General features: G+C 39.7%; 1 pseudogene; it reads left to right on the top strand.

The window, feature by feature from the left end:
* The first annotated feature begins 950 nt into the window (after positions 1 to 950).
* Positions 951 to 1,069, top strand: LOC134930330 (5S ribosomal RNA; annotated as a pseudogene).
* The last annotated feature ends 17,205 nt before the right edge of the window (positions 1,070 to 18,274 follow it).

Genomic DNA, 18,274 nt, shown 5'->3' on the forward strand with positions numbered 1-18,274 from the left:
ATGGGGACACTTTCCTGCCGCAATGTGTAAAATGGGGACACTTTCCTGCCGCAATGTGTAAAATGGGGACACTTTCCTGCCGCAATGTGTAAAATGGGTCACTTGCCTGCCGTACTGTGTAAAATGGGGGCACGTGCCTGCCGTAATGTGTAAAATGGGGACACTTTCCTGCCGCAATGTGTAAAATGGGGACACTTTCCTGCCGCAATTTGTAAAATGGGGACACTTGCCTGCCGGAATGTGTAAAATGGGGACACTTTCCTGCCGCAATGTGTAAAATGGGGACACTTACCTGCCGCAATGTGTAAAATGGGGACACTTGCCTGCCGCAATGTGTAAAATGGGGACACTTGCCTGCCGTACTGTGTAAAATGGGGACACTTGCCTGCCGTACTGTGTAAAATGGGGGCACGTGCCTGCCGCAATGTGTAAAATGGGGACACTTTCCTGCCGCAATGTGTAAAATGGGGACACTTTCCTGCCGCAATTTGTAAAATGGGGACACTTTCCTGCCGCAATTTGTAAAATGGGGACACTTTCCTGCCGCAATGTGTAAAATGGGGACACTTTCCTGCCGCAATGTGTAAAATGGGGACACTTTCCTGCCGCAATGTGTAAAATGGGGACACTTTCCTGCCGCAATGTGTAAAATGGGGACACTTTCCTGCCGCAATGTGTAAAATGGGGGCACGTGCCTGCTGTAATGTGTAAAATGAGGACTTTTTTTTTTAATCCTGTGGTGGCAGTGATGATGAGATCAGATGAGGCCACGCCCATCGTAACACCACGCCCATTTTAACGAGTTCACGCCCCCTTGCCTGTGTGCACATACTTTTCCTCTTTATATCTATGGGGAAGGGGGCGTGCATTTTTTCTTATGTGAATGGAGGGGGGGGGGGCACATTTTTAAATCTCACACTGGGAGCCAAATTGGCTAGAAACGGCGCTGATACTACTGCCACACTTTACTTGCCACGCCCAAATCCGTCTGATCTTGGAAGCAAAGTAGTGATAGGCCTGATCAGTACAAGGTTAGGTGACTACCTTGGAATATCAGGTGCAGTAGCACTATTTCCCAGCACACAGCAGAATTGGTTGAGGAAACATTGGCTTTACCTCTATATCTATATCCTCTTGTTAGGAATAGAAATCTAATGACACATATTCAAATACAAAATTTTTTAACTTTGCTCAGCCGATTACCCACAGCACCAAAGGAGCAATTATCAAGGAGCTTACACGATACTCATTTAATTTTATAACAGTAGTAAATGTACTCCTGATACACTTAGATATCATATATATTTGAGATTTACACCTAAGGTGAAAAATATTTAAAAACAGAATGTTTGGAAATATTTTTCACCTTAGGCGTAAATCTCAAATTGACACTGTCCACTATGGAATATGATTAGTGTCAATAGAGGGTATTTTAACCCTAATATTTACATAATTTTAGTATCCTATAGGTGTTTGTTTTATACTAAAGTCTATGTTGATCCTTTTTCTTATGATTAACTTTAATAAACATTTTGACATAAATGCATGACAAGTACTTAGTAGAAATAAGCACAAGCACTTTAAGCAATAGGTGATAATGAGCAATGGGTTAACACATATCAGTGATTTGTATATTCAAAATGTGAATATGGCTTTTTGAATAAAGTCCTAAGCATATGTTGGTACATCAAATTGGGAAAAACAATAATGACCCCTTATAAGGAAAATGGATTGATCACAGGCACATATATACTGACTGATTACAATGGTTCTATGTAAGCTTATTCAGAAAAAAGATATTCCAAATATCAGATAAACTTATCAGTCAGCAAAACATAGGAATAAATAATTAAAGGCCCAAAAGAGCTATATAACCTTTTTTGCCAGAAATGTGTGGTAAAACTTTCACCTTTTCCAGACTGAATGGTTTTTATTAGGTATTGGTGGACATTATAACCTCTTTTGTCATAAATGCATGACAAGTACTTAGTAGAAATTTAGTAGAGTTTACACGATACTCATTTAATTTTATAACAGTAGTAAATGTACTCCTGATACACTCAGATATCATATATATCTCTGTTTTGAAATATTTTTCACCTTAGTCATAAATATCAAATGGACACTGTCCACTATGGAATATGATTAGTGTCAATAGAGGGTATTTTAACCCTAATATTTACATAATTTAAGTATCCTATAGGTGTTTGTTTTATACTAAAGTCTATGTTGATCCTTTTTCTTATGATTAACTATAATAAACATTAAGTTTTAACATATTTCATATTTCCAAAGTGTGCCCCAACACACAGTCTTTCTTTTTCCTTCCAAAACTACCACTTGTATTACTGACTCTCAGAGCATCACCAACATATACATATACACAATAGATACCCATAATAGGGATCATTTATTTGTTACATATTGTTGGTCTCTGCGAAGGCATATTCAAATCCCTCCACAAACAGAAATCGAGTGCGGTGTTCAACCCCACTGAGCCTATATATACAGTTTGGATCAGAGAAGGGAAAGGGGAGACATGATAGATACTTTCAAATACATCAATGGATTTAACAAGTACAGGAGGGAGACATTCTTCAAAGGAAAATAAGTATTAGAACACAAGTACATACAATGAAACTGGAGGGAGGAAGGTTCAGGGGAATTTTTAACTAAAATTACTTCACAGAAAGGGTAGTAGACAAGTGGCACAGCCGCTCATTTTAGGTGGTAGAAGCTAAGACAAGAGAGCAATTTAACCATGCTTGGGATAGGCATAAGGATATCCTTACAAAGAAATAAGGATCAAATAGGGTTCGAGGGAACAATATGGTTAGAAAAGGGACAGACTAGATGGGCCAAATGGTTCTTATCTGCCATCAAATTCTATGTATGTACGTATATATATATATATATATATATATATATGTATTTTTGCCACTGATACTGTGCTTTTAACCACTTAATATTATTTTATTTTATAAAAAATAGTTAAAATAGTAGGTTTGGCTGCTAAACCCCTGAAGATGGTCCTCTGCCAGATTTGGACCCTAAGGTAGTAGAGATATAGTAAAATTATCTACAGGGGCGGTTACTGTGAATATATCTCTTGTTAATAACTGATTTACCTTAGTACAAACAATTTCTTGATACAAACAAAATAACCGTTCATTGAATTTATTTAGAACATAAGTATTAAAAGCATTAAAACTTTAAAATTATTAAATGTTTCAATCCATGCAGTCCATTGACAGATTGCTTTCTTTAGTTGACAGTATGCCTTTTTAAGGCCAAAGGTTTCTGTTAACTTCAGATCTAGCAACTCGCATATCACCCAACGTGTTTCATCAATATTGACTTCATCAGGGGTGTTTCACTCTAGTGTAGGCTGTTCTTTCTGGTTTTCCCAGATAGGACTGATTTCTCTGAGCCAAATAATTAAATATGTTGTTCTTAAACGACTTATATCCCCTTTGACATTTTGGTCCCAAAAAGACTGCTGGAGTAGAAGGAACAGGAGAGAAAGATCTGCCATAAGATCTTCACATCTGACTGAATCTACAGTAAGCACAGATCGGAACAAAGATTAATGTATTGAGCTTTATAATATTTCAAGTGCCTACTTTGGAAATACACAAAACCCTTAAACCAAAATGTCTAAGGGTATATAAGTCATTTAAGAACAACATATTCGATTATTTGGCTGAAAAATCAGTCTGAAACAGGCACAAGAAATACAATTCTAATGTTATAATTGCTAAAACAAAGCTAAGCAAAGGTATCGCAGTTAGTTGTGTGTGTGTGTATATATATATGTGTATATATATATATATATATATATATGCATCCAATGGCGGATCAATAATGGCACTCGAGAGGGCTTGCTGATTCAAATGACAGAGTGCTGGCCGATTTAGATGTATATGTACGTATGTATATATATATATGTATATATATATCTATATCTATATATATATATATATATATATATGTATATATATCCTTATACAGTCCACACTCTAGCCTTATAAAGCAGCTGCTGGGGTTGCATCCATAATTAGATATATGTCACCTGGACCAGTCCATTCCAATGTAGCAATAAAATCTCAGGAGCACTCACCAGTCTTCAGATGTCTTTTTATTGTTCATAGCCTCAAGAAATCAGCATAGGGGTATCAACGTTTCTGTCCCATGTGGGGACCTTTGTCAAGATCACAGACCAGTGTGGTAGCCCATATTTATACCCATATAGCCCTCTCATTAAACAACAATAGACACCTGTTCACTATTCTAAAATGTGCAAAAAACACTGAATATATCAGTATATACAACACTAAACATGACAAACAAACATACAAAACTATACTAACCACATATGTAAATAAATGTGTAAAATCCACAGTCCTAAGTGCTTTGAAGGCACAGTGGAGCGGCGTGCGTTTCACTGCGCCGCACTTCCGGTATTTGGAACGCATCTCCCAATCACGTGACCGGAAGTGCGTGTCCAACTGTAGTAAACACCTCAGTGAGCATCCCCATGGCAACCAAGCCACTGTCAGCGCTACTGAAGCAATTTAAGCAGTTTAATGCCATAATATTAGTACTCCAAAGTTAAATATATAAATGGATGTTCACAAAATTAATCTCCAACAATACTACATTCTTATGCATGTAATCCTATGTTTGTAATATACTGTGGACATACAATTCTTTAAAGTGCACTATAGCAGGTAACTTACATGTGACAGGACACAGAAAATATCCCCAGAAAAATTCTAGAATAATACAAAGTGTATATAAATGTACACACGCACATACAGATGCACACACACCAAAAGGTACGCGCATGTGTACATACACACAAAAAGAGTGCACATATATGAAAAAACTATAAAGCAAAATATCTATCCCAATAGATTCAATAATTCCTATTCTAGCATGTGGGGCAGGACACAGGCCATAACTCAGAGCACAGACAAACATCAAAAATCAAAAGAAAAAGAAAAAAGAAGCAGAGATTATCACAATCCTCCAGCTGAGAAGCCTATCACATCAATCCAAAAAGATGCCATAATATATTCCCTCATTCAGACCACGGGGCCGTATCGTATCTAGTTGGTGAATCCACATCGCTTCATGGCGGAGTAGTAGTTTAGCTCTATCACCGCCCCTACTCAGAGGAGGAATACGGTCAATAATCATACACTTCAGTGATGCCAAAGTGTGGCGTGCCTCGTGGAAATGTCTGTGACAATCTCTGCTTCTTTTTTCTTTTTTTCTTTTTGTTTTGATTTTTGATGTTTGTCTGTGCTCTGAGTTATGGCCTGTGTCCTGCTCCACATGCTAGAATAGGAATTATTGAATCTATTGGGATAGATATTTTGCTTCATTGTTTTTTCATAAGTGCACTCTTTATGTCTGTATGTACACATGCACGTACCTTTTGGTGTGTGTGCATCTGTATGTGCGTGTGTACATTTATATACACTTTGTATTATTCTAGAATTTTTCTGGGGATATTTTCTGTGTCCTGTCACATGTAAGTTACCTGCTATAGTGCACTTTAAAAAAATTGTATGTCCACAGTATATTACAAACATAGGATTACATGCATAAGAATGTAGTATTGTTGGAGATTAATTTTGTGAACATCCATTTATATATTTAACTTTGGAGAACTAATATTATGGCATTAAACTGCTTAAATTGTTTCAGTAGCGCTGACAGTGGCTTGGTTGCCATGGGGATGCTCACTGAGGTGTTTACTACTGTTGGACACGCACTTCCGGTCACGTGATTGGGAGATGCGTTGCAAATACCGGAAGTGCAGCGCAGTGGAACGCACGCCGCTCCACTGTGCCTTCAAAGCACTTAGGACTGGATTTTACACATTTATTTACATATGTGGTTAGTATAGTTTTGTATGTTTGTTTGTCATGTTTAGTGTTGTATGTACTGATACATTCAATGTTTTTTGCACATTTTAGAATAGTGAACAGGTGTCTCTTGTTGTTTAATGAGAGGGAGGGCTATATGGGTATAAATATGGGCTACCCACACTGGTCTGTGATCTTGACAAAGGTCCCCACATGGGACTGAAACGTTGATACCCTTATGCTGATTTCTTGAGGCCATGAACAATAAAAAGACATATGAAGACTGGTGAGTGCTCCTGAGATTTTATTGCTATATGTATATATATATATATATATATATACATACATACTGTATATGTAATATTTTATTTTTCAAATGTCTAAAAGGCTGTCTAATTGATTCACAATATGTACATACCAGGGCATACTTGCTTAGATTTTGTAGATCCTCTGCTTTCTTTCTGTGTGTGCATAATTATTTTTGGAGGATTTAAACAAAAAAAGCAATAAACTTATTGAATATATATAAAAAAATGATATAGTGTTCCTTGCCTTTGTTATGACATTTTTGTTACATAAATATAACTTTATTTAGAGCAGTACAGACTGGTGCAGCTTGTATTACACTATATTAATCAATTTTTACACACATGTGTTATGTGTAATGTTAATAGTTAATATCCACATGAGTTTGCATATCTCTTATGTATAAGTTCAACTGCATTGCCACACACCTTAAAAACACAGATCTTCGGGGATTCACTGAAGTCTGCGAAAATGTAGCCTAATTAAATCAAGCTGAGCTGAACAATAACAAATGAACCAATCAACTTTCATGGAAATGCAATAGTGAAATGTAACAGAATGTGTGCCAAATAAAGTAAGTTTATTTTTGTAAATAAGTTTCTTTGTTCCCTAGAGTTAGTTTTGTAATTTTAAGAACAAAATTCAGTTCTATACAACACCTGTGTATCAATATGAACAGAAAAGCCCATATATATTCAGAAAATGCCAGCTGAAAATGGGAACTGTTTTCTTCACATTGTTTAGACTTGTTTGCTTCAAGCTGTCATCATTAATTTCAAAATGTTGACAATTACAAGATAGAGAAAGTCCCACCTCAACAAAACGTAAGCAAAGAATTATACACTGGCTGGCATCCAAATATTTAAATAATGCTAAAATGCTTTACAATATTTCATATTTGCATATTTAAGAATTGGGGCCTTACTTGGTTTCCCTGTTGGCTAATGACTGTATGGATAAACATTTTATTGCCTTACATGAACTAGTAAATAACTTCTTCTAAAATGCTACAAGTTTGAGAAAGATGAATGACAAGCACTGCACCTGCTGTAATGTTAAAAGTATAAAAGGTGTAAAATGATTGCAGCAGTTTTGATCGTATCCTGTGTAACATTGTCTCCCCCCCCCACAGTTACTGTACAGCAAATAACAACAAGTGAAATCTCTTCTTCCACGCTCATCCTCATAAGATGCAGTTAAGTGACATAATTTTTATTAATTTGGATTTCACAGGTTACACAAACCACAGGCGATTTTTTGTTTTGTTAGCTACTCTGTGGACAGAAACAGGTATAAACAGTATCTTTCTAATGTGTCTTAAAACAAGACATATTAATCTGTTTGGAATGTTACAGCATGAAGGTAATTTTTGAATGGCAGACTAACATTGTTATTTTATGATCTTATTATGTATCCGTATTAAAATGATCTGCACTACCTATAATTAACTATTTCTGATTCCTTTGTGTAATTCTACAATTATCTGTTTTGGTGTTCATGTCTACAGTTAGTTGTCGTGGTGTTGATGACTACAGTTAGATATCCTGGTGTTTATGTCTACAGTTAGTTGCACTGATGTTCTTTTCTACAGTTAGTTTTCTTGATGTTCATGTTTACAGCTAGTTGTACTGGTATTCATGCCTACATTTACAGTAGTTGTGCTGGTGAACTTTTCTACAGTTAGTTGTTCTCGTCGTCATGTCTACAGTTAATTATGCTGGTGTTCATGTCTACAGTTAATTGTCTAGGTGTGCTTGTATACTGTTAGTTGTCATGGTGTTAATTTCTACAGTTAGTTGTCATGGTGTTCATGACTACAGTTAGATGGCCTGGTGTTCTTTTCTACAGTTAGTTTTCTTGGTGTTCATGTCTACACCAGTTGACCTGGTGTTCATGCCTACATTTAGTTGTGCTGGTGAACTTTTCTGCAGTCACTTGTTGTCATGTTCATGTCTACAGTTAATTGTGCTGGTGAACTTTTCTCACAGTTAGTTGTTCTGGTGTTCATGTCTACAGTTAGTTATCTGGTTGTTCATGCCTACAGTTAGTTGTTCTGGTGTTCATGTCTACAGCTAGTTGTCATGGTCTTCATGCCTACATTTAGTTCACAGTGTTCATTTCTCTAGTTAGTTGTACTGGTGTTCATGTCTACAGTTAGTTGTCTGGGTGTTAATGTTTACAGTTTGTTGTCTGGGTGTTTATGTTTACAGTTAGTTGTCTGGGTGTTCATGTCTACAGTTAGTTTTCTTGGTATTCATGTCTACAGTTAGTCGTCTAGGTGTTCTTGTCTACTGTTAGTTGTCATGGTGTTCCTGTCTACAGTTAGTTGTCATGGTGTTCACGTCTACAGTTAGTTGTACTGATGTTCTTTTCTACAGTTAATTTTCTTGGTGTTCATGTCTACATTAGTTGACCTGGTGTTCATGCCTACATTTAGTTGTGTTGATGAACTTTTCTACAGTCAGTTGTTGTTGTGTTCATGTCTACAGTTAAATGTGCTGGTGAACTTTTCTCACAGTTAGTTGCTCTGGTGTTCATGTCTACAGTTAATGGTGCTACTCTGTGGACAGAAACAGATATAGACAGTATCTTTTTTAATGTGTCTTAAAGCAAGGCATATTAATCTGTTTGGAGTGTTACAGCATGAAGATAATTTTGGAATGGCAGATTAACACTATTTTATGATCTTATTATGTATCTGCAATAAAATGATCTGCACTACCTATAATTAACTATTTCTGATTCTTTTGTGAAATTCTACAATTATTTGTTTTGGTGTTCATGTCTACAGTTAGTTGTTATGGTGTTGATGACCACAGTTAGATATCCTGGTGTTCATGTCTACAGTTAGTTGTACTAATGTTCTTTTTGACAGTTAGTTTTCTTGGTGTTCATGTTTACAGCTAGTTGTCCTGGTGTTCGTGCCTACATTTACTGTAGTTGTGCTGGTGAACTTTTCTACAGTTAGTTGTTCTCGTGTTCATGTTTACAGTTATTTGTGCTGGTGTTCATGTCTACAGTTAATTGTCTAGGTGTTCTTGTCTACTGTTAGTTGTCATGGTGTTCATTTCTACAGTTAGTTGTCATGGTCTTCATAACTATAGTTAGTTGTCATGGTGTTCATTTCCTACAGTTAGTTGTCATGGTGTTCATGACTACAGTTAGATGTCCTGGTGTTCTTTTCTACAGTTAGTTTTCTTGGGGTTCATGTCTACACTAGTTGACTTGGTGTTCATGCCTATATTTAGTTGTGCTGGTGAACTTTTCTGCAGTCACTTGTCATGTTCATGTCTACAGTTAATTGTGCTGGTGAACTTTTCTCACAGTTAGTTGTTCTGGTGTTCATGTCTACATTTAGTTATCTGGTTGTTCATGTCTACAGTTAGTTATCTGGGTGTTCATGTCTACAGTTAGTTGTCATGGTCTTCATGCCTACATTTAGTTCATAGTGTTCATTTCTATAGTTAGTTCATAGTGTTCATTTCTATAGTTAGTTGTACTGGTGTTTATGTTTACAGTTAGTTTTCTTGGTATTCATGTCTACAGTTAGTTGTCTAGGTGTTATTGTCTATTGTTAGTTGTCATGATGTTCACGTCTACAGTTGTCATGGTGTTCATGACTACAGTTAGTTGTCATGGTGTTCATGTCTACAGTTAGTTGTACTGTTAGTTGTTCATGTCTACATTTAGTAGTCTGGGTGTTCATGTTGACAGTTACTTGTCTGGATGTTCATGTTTACAACTAGTTATCTGGTGTTCATGTTTACAGTTAGTTTTCTGGATGTTCACATCTACAGTTAATTGTGCTGGTGTACTGTTCTACAGTTAATTGTCTAGGGCTACTTTATACTTTAATCTGACTGTCTGAATTTGAGGTCATGCAGGGCCTGTTGTAGAATTAGGTGTATATTTTTTTGTGTAAAATATACACATCTGTAATAAACAGGCAAACAGGCAAAAAAGACTTACTGTACACTTCTGTTAATATGAAGATTCTGAAGGCATTACTCCTATCACTCTTACACTTGAAAAGGCAGAACAGAGGAAGTAAAAGGTGTGCAAGCATTGGAAAATTACAATAATGGCATATTCAAGCAAATGCAACCAAAGTAGACATGGATACAGATTCATATGCACCTGTCAAGAGGAATATAACTTGTGGGTACACACACCCTTGGGAAAAATACACACTGATGATGATGATGATGATGATGATGATGATGATGATGATGATGATGATAATGACTGGCAGCCACTTCTTATTGGCTAATAGTGTATGGAGACATTACTGTAGCAGCTATATAATATGAACTAACAGTAATTTATTCACCTTACTTAATTGATTTACAACAAGATTGTGGAAGATAAGTAGTTGCTTTTTGATATTTAATGTTATTAGTATTTGTGTATCTGATTTTTCCATCATCCAGGACACCATCCCCAGTAAATAAATATGGTGCGTGTGTTTACTGGAGAAGGTGAGGTCTCATAAATGTTGCCTCCAGTAGATAAAACTGGTGTTGGCTAGTTCTGTTGATCTGCAGTTAAGTTTATCTCAATTTAGAGACAAGTTTTGTTAAGTGATCATTATTCTGTTTCCTAATTTCATGTTAAATTGTTGTTAATTCTGTGTTCAGTATATATAAATTATTACATATAAGAAAAGAAATAACACTGTAGCTCTTAAAAACTGTTCAGGATATTGCTGGCTGAGTCATGATGCAGTATGTATTTCAAGATGTTACTTTCAAAGCCACAGTGAACACATAGGTCCGTGGGTTTTTGCGGACCCTGTGTATTTTTGCACAAAAAACAGGGGTTTTTCAACCAGAACAATAGGATAGGGAGATAAAAAAAATTATTAAAACCCCCTGTTTTTCATGGGTGCAAACTTATCAGGGCTAATAGGATACACCCCTCAGTCTACTCTGCAGCTCTGCAGAAGTGAACTTTAGAAGTGTGTTCTGGCAAATGTGTTTGTGTCATGTATGCAACTGTGTTCTGTAAACCCAACAGCAAAATGTTTTAGTAATTGAAATAGAGTTAACATTGGACTATGCAGTGTCTTTTTTAATTTCAATGGAAATTTCCATGCGATGGTTAGACTCTTTTTTTTAAGAGTTCATTCCTTGAAATGAAGATCTACTTTATTACAGAGAGATATCAAGGCAATGGAGGTGGGTAGTTCTTGAGTCCATTTAATCCTTAATTTGTTAATTAAGACCTTGCCAGAAGCTGGCAACCATAGCCTCATATTACATGATAGTTCAGAGGCCAAGATGCAAAACTGTACTGCGTATTGACCCACAATAGAGGGCTGTTGACAAAGCCATAAAAGACTAGTTGCTGAAGCCACTTTGTCAGGTTCAGCAAAGACCTTTCCAAAGGCATCCAGGAAGGCAGTGTAGTTGTAGGCTAGAGGTTCATTGTGTTTCCACAAATGAGAAGCACAGGCTAGCACCTAATCAGGAAAAGATAAATGCTACCTTGACCATTTCAGAACTAAAATTCCCTGGGAGTAGCTCAATCTGTATTGAGCATTGAAATAAAAAGTTGATAAAATACCATGCGCCAAATAATAGCTGCCTCCTGGTTTCAAAATGGAAAAGAAAGTGTCACCAACAGTTCATAAATCGATGCAGTCAAAAGAGAATACCATTTGAATCCACTGGCGCTCATGAAAGATAAACAGAATAAACAATCATAGTGTATTATGTATGTAAATAAGTGATTAAAAAATGGGAAATCTTTAGGTGGGTCTTGTACCTAAATTATATGTCTACCGTTTTAAGAGTAGACAAACACGTTTTCATAGGAGCTGGAATCGCACCAGTCTGGATTCTGTCCCCTTATAATCCTCTCCTCGGTGATGGACCCGAAAAAAGAGAAGGATAGAAACCTCCAATAGTGCAACACTATTTATTTCACAACAACATCACTTTAAAAACACTTGGGGATAAGGGTGGTCTCTCACCAAAGGAAATGGTCAGCTGAATAAGCAGACAAAACAGCGAAGTTAAAGATGGTAACACCAGGCGTCCCCGTGATTCGCCGTCCAGATCCTATGGTGGTATCCCAGACGTCTCCCCAAAGCAAACAGATCCTCCTGCCGACGCGTTTCGACACAATCAGTGTCTTTTTCAACAGTGTCTCCTTTGGTGAGAGACCACCCTTATCCCCAAGTGTTTTTAAAGTGATGTTGTTGTGAAATAAATAGTGTTGCACTATTGGAGGTTTCTATCCTTCTCTTTTTTCGGGTCCATCACCGAGGAGAGGATTATAAGGGGACAGAATACAGACTGGTGCGATTCCAGCTCCTATGAAAATGTGTTTGTCTACTCCTAAAACGGTAGACATATAATTTAGGTACAAGACCCACCTAAAGATTTCCAATTTTGTAATCACTTATTTACATACATAATACACTATGATTGTTTATTCTGTTTATCTTTCATGAGCGCCAGTGGATTCAAATGGTATTCTCTTTTGACTGAATTGAGCATTGGTTGAGGAACCTTCAACACTTCCTGGGATTCCCATCATATTTAGTGTGATTAGGATTTTAAATATTGGTACCATTAGATGTTGCAGATGGTAATGCTAAAGGAGGTTTTGCTTGTTCAGCCATCCTATTGGCAGGTTACAAAGCATCAAGATGATGAGTCATATTTACATATATTGCATTACTTATGCTAAGATGCCTCTTGCTTTTGAAAAGGACTCCCATTGGCATACATGTTTTTTGCCAGAGTATACTTTATATCTCTTTGGGTGTACAGAATGGCTTCAGAACAGGATTTGTGCTGGCAGGGTTGAGGCACAGACTTTAACAGACTCCCCAGTCTTCACTAAGTACTACTGTAAAGCAGCATGGGCTTTACTGCTGGGAGTCCACAGTTTGTTGACCTCTAGTTACCACTTGGAAGTGATGGTGTAGGAGTGTAACAGAATCAGCAGAAAACAATGTCAGAAAGTCTGAGGTCAGGGTCACAGCCAAGGTATAAGGTATCAATATGTAAGGAGAGAAAATAAAAAGTAAAATAAGAAAAAGTAAAACAGTTAAAGTATAGGTATCAATATGACAAACTGAGATCAGGGGATACAGGCAGGTGGTTGGATGATGAGACAATGCTACTGTAAGTCAAGGGGCTCAAGTCAGTAGCAGGATCATAGTCATTAGACACAGAAGTCTGTACACTGGCAGAAAACACATTACAACAGACACTAGAGCAAGATAATGTCATCTAATTATGTGGCACTGAATAGTGCCCAGAGCATTTCTTAAATAGGAAGCGGATTCAAAGTTTGCACCAATGTGACATCACATTTGCATATGCCTGCTTCTTCAAAGCTGTGGAGGAGTGGTGAATATATGTTACGGGAGACGCTGCCAGGGGAAGTGAGCTGGAGCCTGACTCTCAGACCAGCTGGGAAAAGAGGACACCAGGCAGTCAATTGACCAGAAGAGTTGGCTGCCCAGAGACCCCTCAGGATCAGGTACATTGCAATGGGTTGGGTACAAAATACTTTCAGTCGGGATCCCGACATTCAGAAGACCAACAGCAGGGTCTTGACATCCAGGGATGGTAAGTAAAAATACTTACCATCCCAGTAAGTATTTTTTCTTAACCCACCCCTCCCACAGCCTAACCCTAGCCGTCCCTTCCCACAGCCTAACCCTAACTTCCCCTTCCCGAAGCCTAACTTTAACCTATCCCACCGACCCAGCAGCATAACCCTAATCTCCCCCACCCCCGCAGATTAACACTAACCTTTTTCATAGTGCCTAACCCTATCCCCAGTACTTACCTCCAGGATCCATCGGAATTCTGGCCATCCAGATCATGCATTCACTCTTCTGTCAGAATCCTAACTGCCGGTATTTTGACTGCATCGCCTTGGAATAAGTGCTGTTTTGCGACATGTACCATTTGTTATTATAAAATTGTAGCACCAGACCATCACAAACTGTTTATTATTTTTAACAGTTTTTAAGGTGTTACCTAACACTTTGGCTCTTGTTTATTTGGCTGATTCCCTTACGAGTGTAAGTGAAAGTTATTATTCGATTTTTCTTTTATTATGTTTTACTCCTGTAAGCCCAGAACCATTACTTATTATTGAATTGTGTTAGTTTTGTGATTTGCTACCTCATTCTCCTGTAGTCAGTTGCCTCCTTTGATATCATTACCTGTCACATTGCTGCAGAGTCTGTCCCTTAACTTTATCGTCTGGAAAAAAAGGTGTTAGGAAATGCTCCCCAATAATAGTCTGCATAAGTTACTAATGATAGCAGCTCATGGTGTTTTCTATGTCATTTAGAAGATATTAGTTCAACAGCAGCAACAATTATAGTGCTACTCGATCTTGTTCCTCCCTTAGCTATGTAATGACTGTATTAACTCTGCTTATACGCAATAAAAAGAATCTTGAAAGATGACATAAGCAAATTTTTGGTCATTGAAAGGGTGGAATACTGTAACCTCACTTTTCTGTTTACTTGTGATGTGGAAATGAATAGGGGTTCAAGGGAATGGATCAAGAAATACAGTAAATATATTGTTATTTCAGCTTTAATAGCTTACCAAGATAGTGTTACTGTAGTCAAAGGTATAACAGTTTCCAGAATTTGTGTTTACAGAAAATTGTTAACCTACGCACCATCCGCTATTCTAATTTTTACTTTTAACTATTAAGAAAGTGCCTGGCATAAAGCCATGATAAACCTTTAGATGTATGGTCTACTCTATATGGTTGCTCAGTAATGGACTTGGATGAATCTAATTGCATGCATTGCTATTGCTTCTTCTTAATCAATATCTGCAAAACATTCAGGTGTGCTTATAGCCTTTACCTTATATACAAACAGGGCCAGTGCTAGGGTGTTCGGCGCCCCCCTGCAAACTATACATTTGCGCCCTCCGATACTTTACAAAGGGAAAGCGCACATAATGCTTTTACACATAATGCTCCCTGTAGTAGTGCCGCTTACACGCGTAATGCCCCCTGTGGTAGTGCCGCTTATGCATAACGCCCCCTGTAGTAGTGGCACTTACACACATAATGCCCCCTGCAGTAGTGATGCTTACACATGTAACGCCCCCTGTACCAGTGACGCTTATACAAGACGCAGTGACTCTTACACACGTAACGCCCCCTGCAGCAGTGACACTTATACATGTAATGCACCCCGTAGCAGTGACACTTACACACGCAAAGCCCCTGTACCAGTGACGCTTACACACGCAATGCCCCCTGTACCAGTGACGCTTACACACGCAACGCACCCTGTAATAGTGATGCTTACACATGCAACGCCCCATGTACCAGTGACACTTGCACACGTAATGCCCCCTGTAGCAGTGACGCTTACACAAATAATGCCCCCTGTACCAGCGATGCTTACACACGAAATGCCCCCTGTACCAGTGATGCTTACATGCGACACACCCTGTAATAGTGACACTTACACACACAACGCCTCCTGTACCAGTGACGCTTGCACACGTAACGCCCCCTGTACCAGTGACGCTTGCACACATACTGCCCCCTGTACCAGTGATGCTTGCACACGTAACGCCCCCTGTAACAGTGATGCTTGCACATGTAATGCCCCCTGTACCAGTGACGCTTACACACATTATGCTGCACAGTCACACATACACCACATACACATACACACACATACTGTGCATACATTACACACATACACAGTCACACATACACCACATACACATATACATACACACACACAGGCCCAGTGCTTACCTCTCAGCAAAGGGATGCAAAGCAGGTAGGCGCCAGGCAGGAAAGGCACTCTGCCTGCTCTGTATCCCTGCTGCTGAGTTCCCCTGCTGATGCCGGCAGCTGCGCCTGTCACACTCTATGACATGCAGCAGCGCTGCCTCATCTCCCCCTCCCCTGTCACAGACTCACCTCATAGTGCAGTGTGCTGGGCGGATCTAAAAGGGGACGAAGCTACATTGGACTAAGGAGCGGAGCTACACGGGGCCAGGCTGCTGCCTGCAACACAGAAGGACAAGTTGCCAGACTTCTTTATGTAAGTGGCTGGAAAGAGTGACTGAAAGTGTGTGTGAGTGTATATGTATGTATACAGTATCTCTCTCTGTGTGTATATATGTATACAGTTTCTGTGTATATGTATGTGTGTATGTGTGATTGTACTGTATGTGTGTAATGTATGTACAGTATGTGTATGTATGTATATGTGTATGTGGTGTATGTGTGACTGTGTATGTGTGTAATGTATGTACAGTATGTGTGTGTATGTATATGTGCATGTGGTGTATGTGTGACTGCAGCATAATGTGTGTAAGTATCACTGGTACAGGGGGCATTATGTGTGCAACCATCACTGCTACAGGGAGAGTTACATGTGCAAGCATCACTGGTACAGGTGGCGTTGCGTGTGCAAGCGTCACTGGTATAGGGGGCATTTCGTGTGCAAGTGTTACTGGTACAGGGGGCGTTGCGTGTGTAAGCGTCACTGGAACAGGGCAGTGGCGTCACAAGCCGGGTGCGGGGGGTGTGGCCCACACCTGGGTGTGACGCCTAGAAGGGTTGACACCACACTGTGGGCTCCTCCGCAGTGACAGGAGCCGAGCGCTGTAGTGTGAAAGTCTGCTACAGCACCCGGCTCCTGTCATAGAAGAGGAGCTGACAGTGCTGGTAGACAGTCTCCGGGGGCAGCCCAGTACAGCCCAGCATCTCCGGAAATGCTGGGCACCCCCCCGGAGTGATGACCTCATGAGACCATGCCCCTTTTATGGTCACACCCCCTTTTTGCCGCAAGCGCCCCCCCCAGGGCACTGGATATGGATGGTGCGCACCGGGTGTCACCACACCCGGTGACGCCACTGGTACAGGGTGCGGTATGTGTGTAAGCATCACTGCTGCAGAGGGTGTTACGTGTTCAAACGTCACTGGTACAGGGGGTGTTGCATGTGTAGGCGTCACTATTACAGGGTGCATTGCATGTGTAAGCATCACTGGTACAGGGGGCGTTGTGTGTGTAAGCGTTACTGCTGCAGGGTGTGTTACGTGTGTAAGTGTCACTACTGCAGTGGGTGTTACGTGTGTAAGCATCACTGTTGCAGGGGGCATTATGTGTGTAAGTGTCACTGCGTCTTGTATAAGAACCACTGGTACTGGGGGCGTTACGTGTGTAAGCATCACTACTGCAGGGGGCGTTACGTGTGTAAGTGCCACTACTACAGGAGGCATTGTGTATAAGCGGCACTACCACAGAGGGCATTACGTGTGTAAGCCGCACTACTACACGGAGCATTATGTGTAAAAGCATTATGTGCACTGTCCCTTTGTAAAGTATGGAAGGCTGCAAATGTATAGTTTGCAGGGGGGCGCCGAACACCCTAGCACCGGCCCTGCACACACATACTGTACATACATTACACACATACAGTACAATCACGCATACATATACACAGATACTGTATACACACACACACACACACACACACACACACACACACACACACACACACACACACACACACACACACACTCTCTCTCTCTCTCTCTCTCTCTCTTTCCAGCCATTTACATACATAAAGAATTCTGTCAACTGGTCCTTCTGTGCCAGCCTGGCCCAGTGTAGCTCCACCCCTTATTCTGTGTAGCTCCACCCACTTTTAGATCCGCCCAGCACACTGCACTGTGAGGTGAGTCTTTGACAGGGGAGGGGGACAGGAGCCTTCATGATGCTGGCACCACTGCCTGTTATAGAGTGTGACAGGTGCAGCAGCCAGCATTAGCAGGGGAACTCAGCAGCAGGGATGCAGAGCAGGCAGAGCCCACAACCATCTGGTGATGAAAAAGGATATCTGGTATATCCCTTCAAAATGTTCCAGCGGCCACAAGATAAGCTGTTTCTTACTTACCTAACAAGACTGTTGATGGAATACATTTTTTGGTTGATTTTCTTCTCAGTTGAACTGTTGCGTCCTCAGTGTGATTGAATGGGATGCGTTCATGTGACCACCGCTCGGGATCCCAGTGGTCACCATGCTGACACCAGAATCCCAAGCAGTCAGAATGCCTACCCACAGGCA

The sequence above is a fragment of the Pseudophryne corroboree genome, chromosome 5 (genome assembly GCF_028390025.1).
Source record: "Pseudophryne corroboree isolate aPseCor3 chromosome 5, aPseCor3.hap2, whole genome shotgun sequence".
Classification (NCBI taxonomy): Eukaryota; Metazoa; Chordata; class Amphibia; order Anura; family Myobatrachidae; genus Pseudophryne; species Pseudophryne corroboree.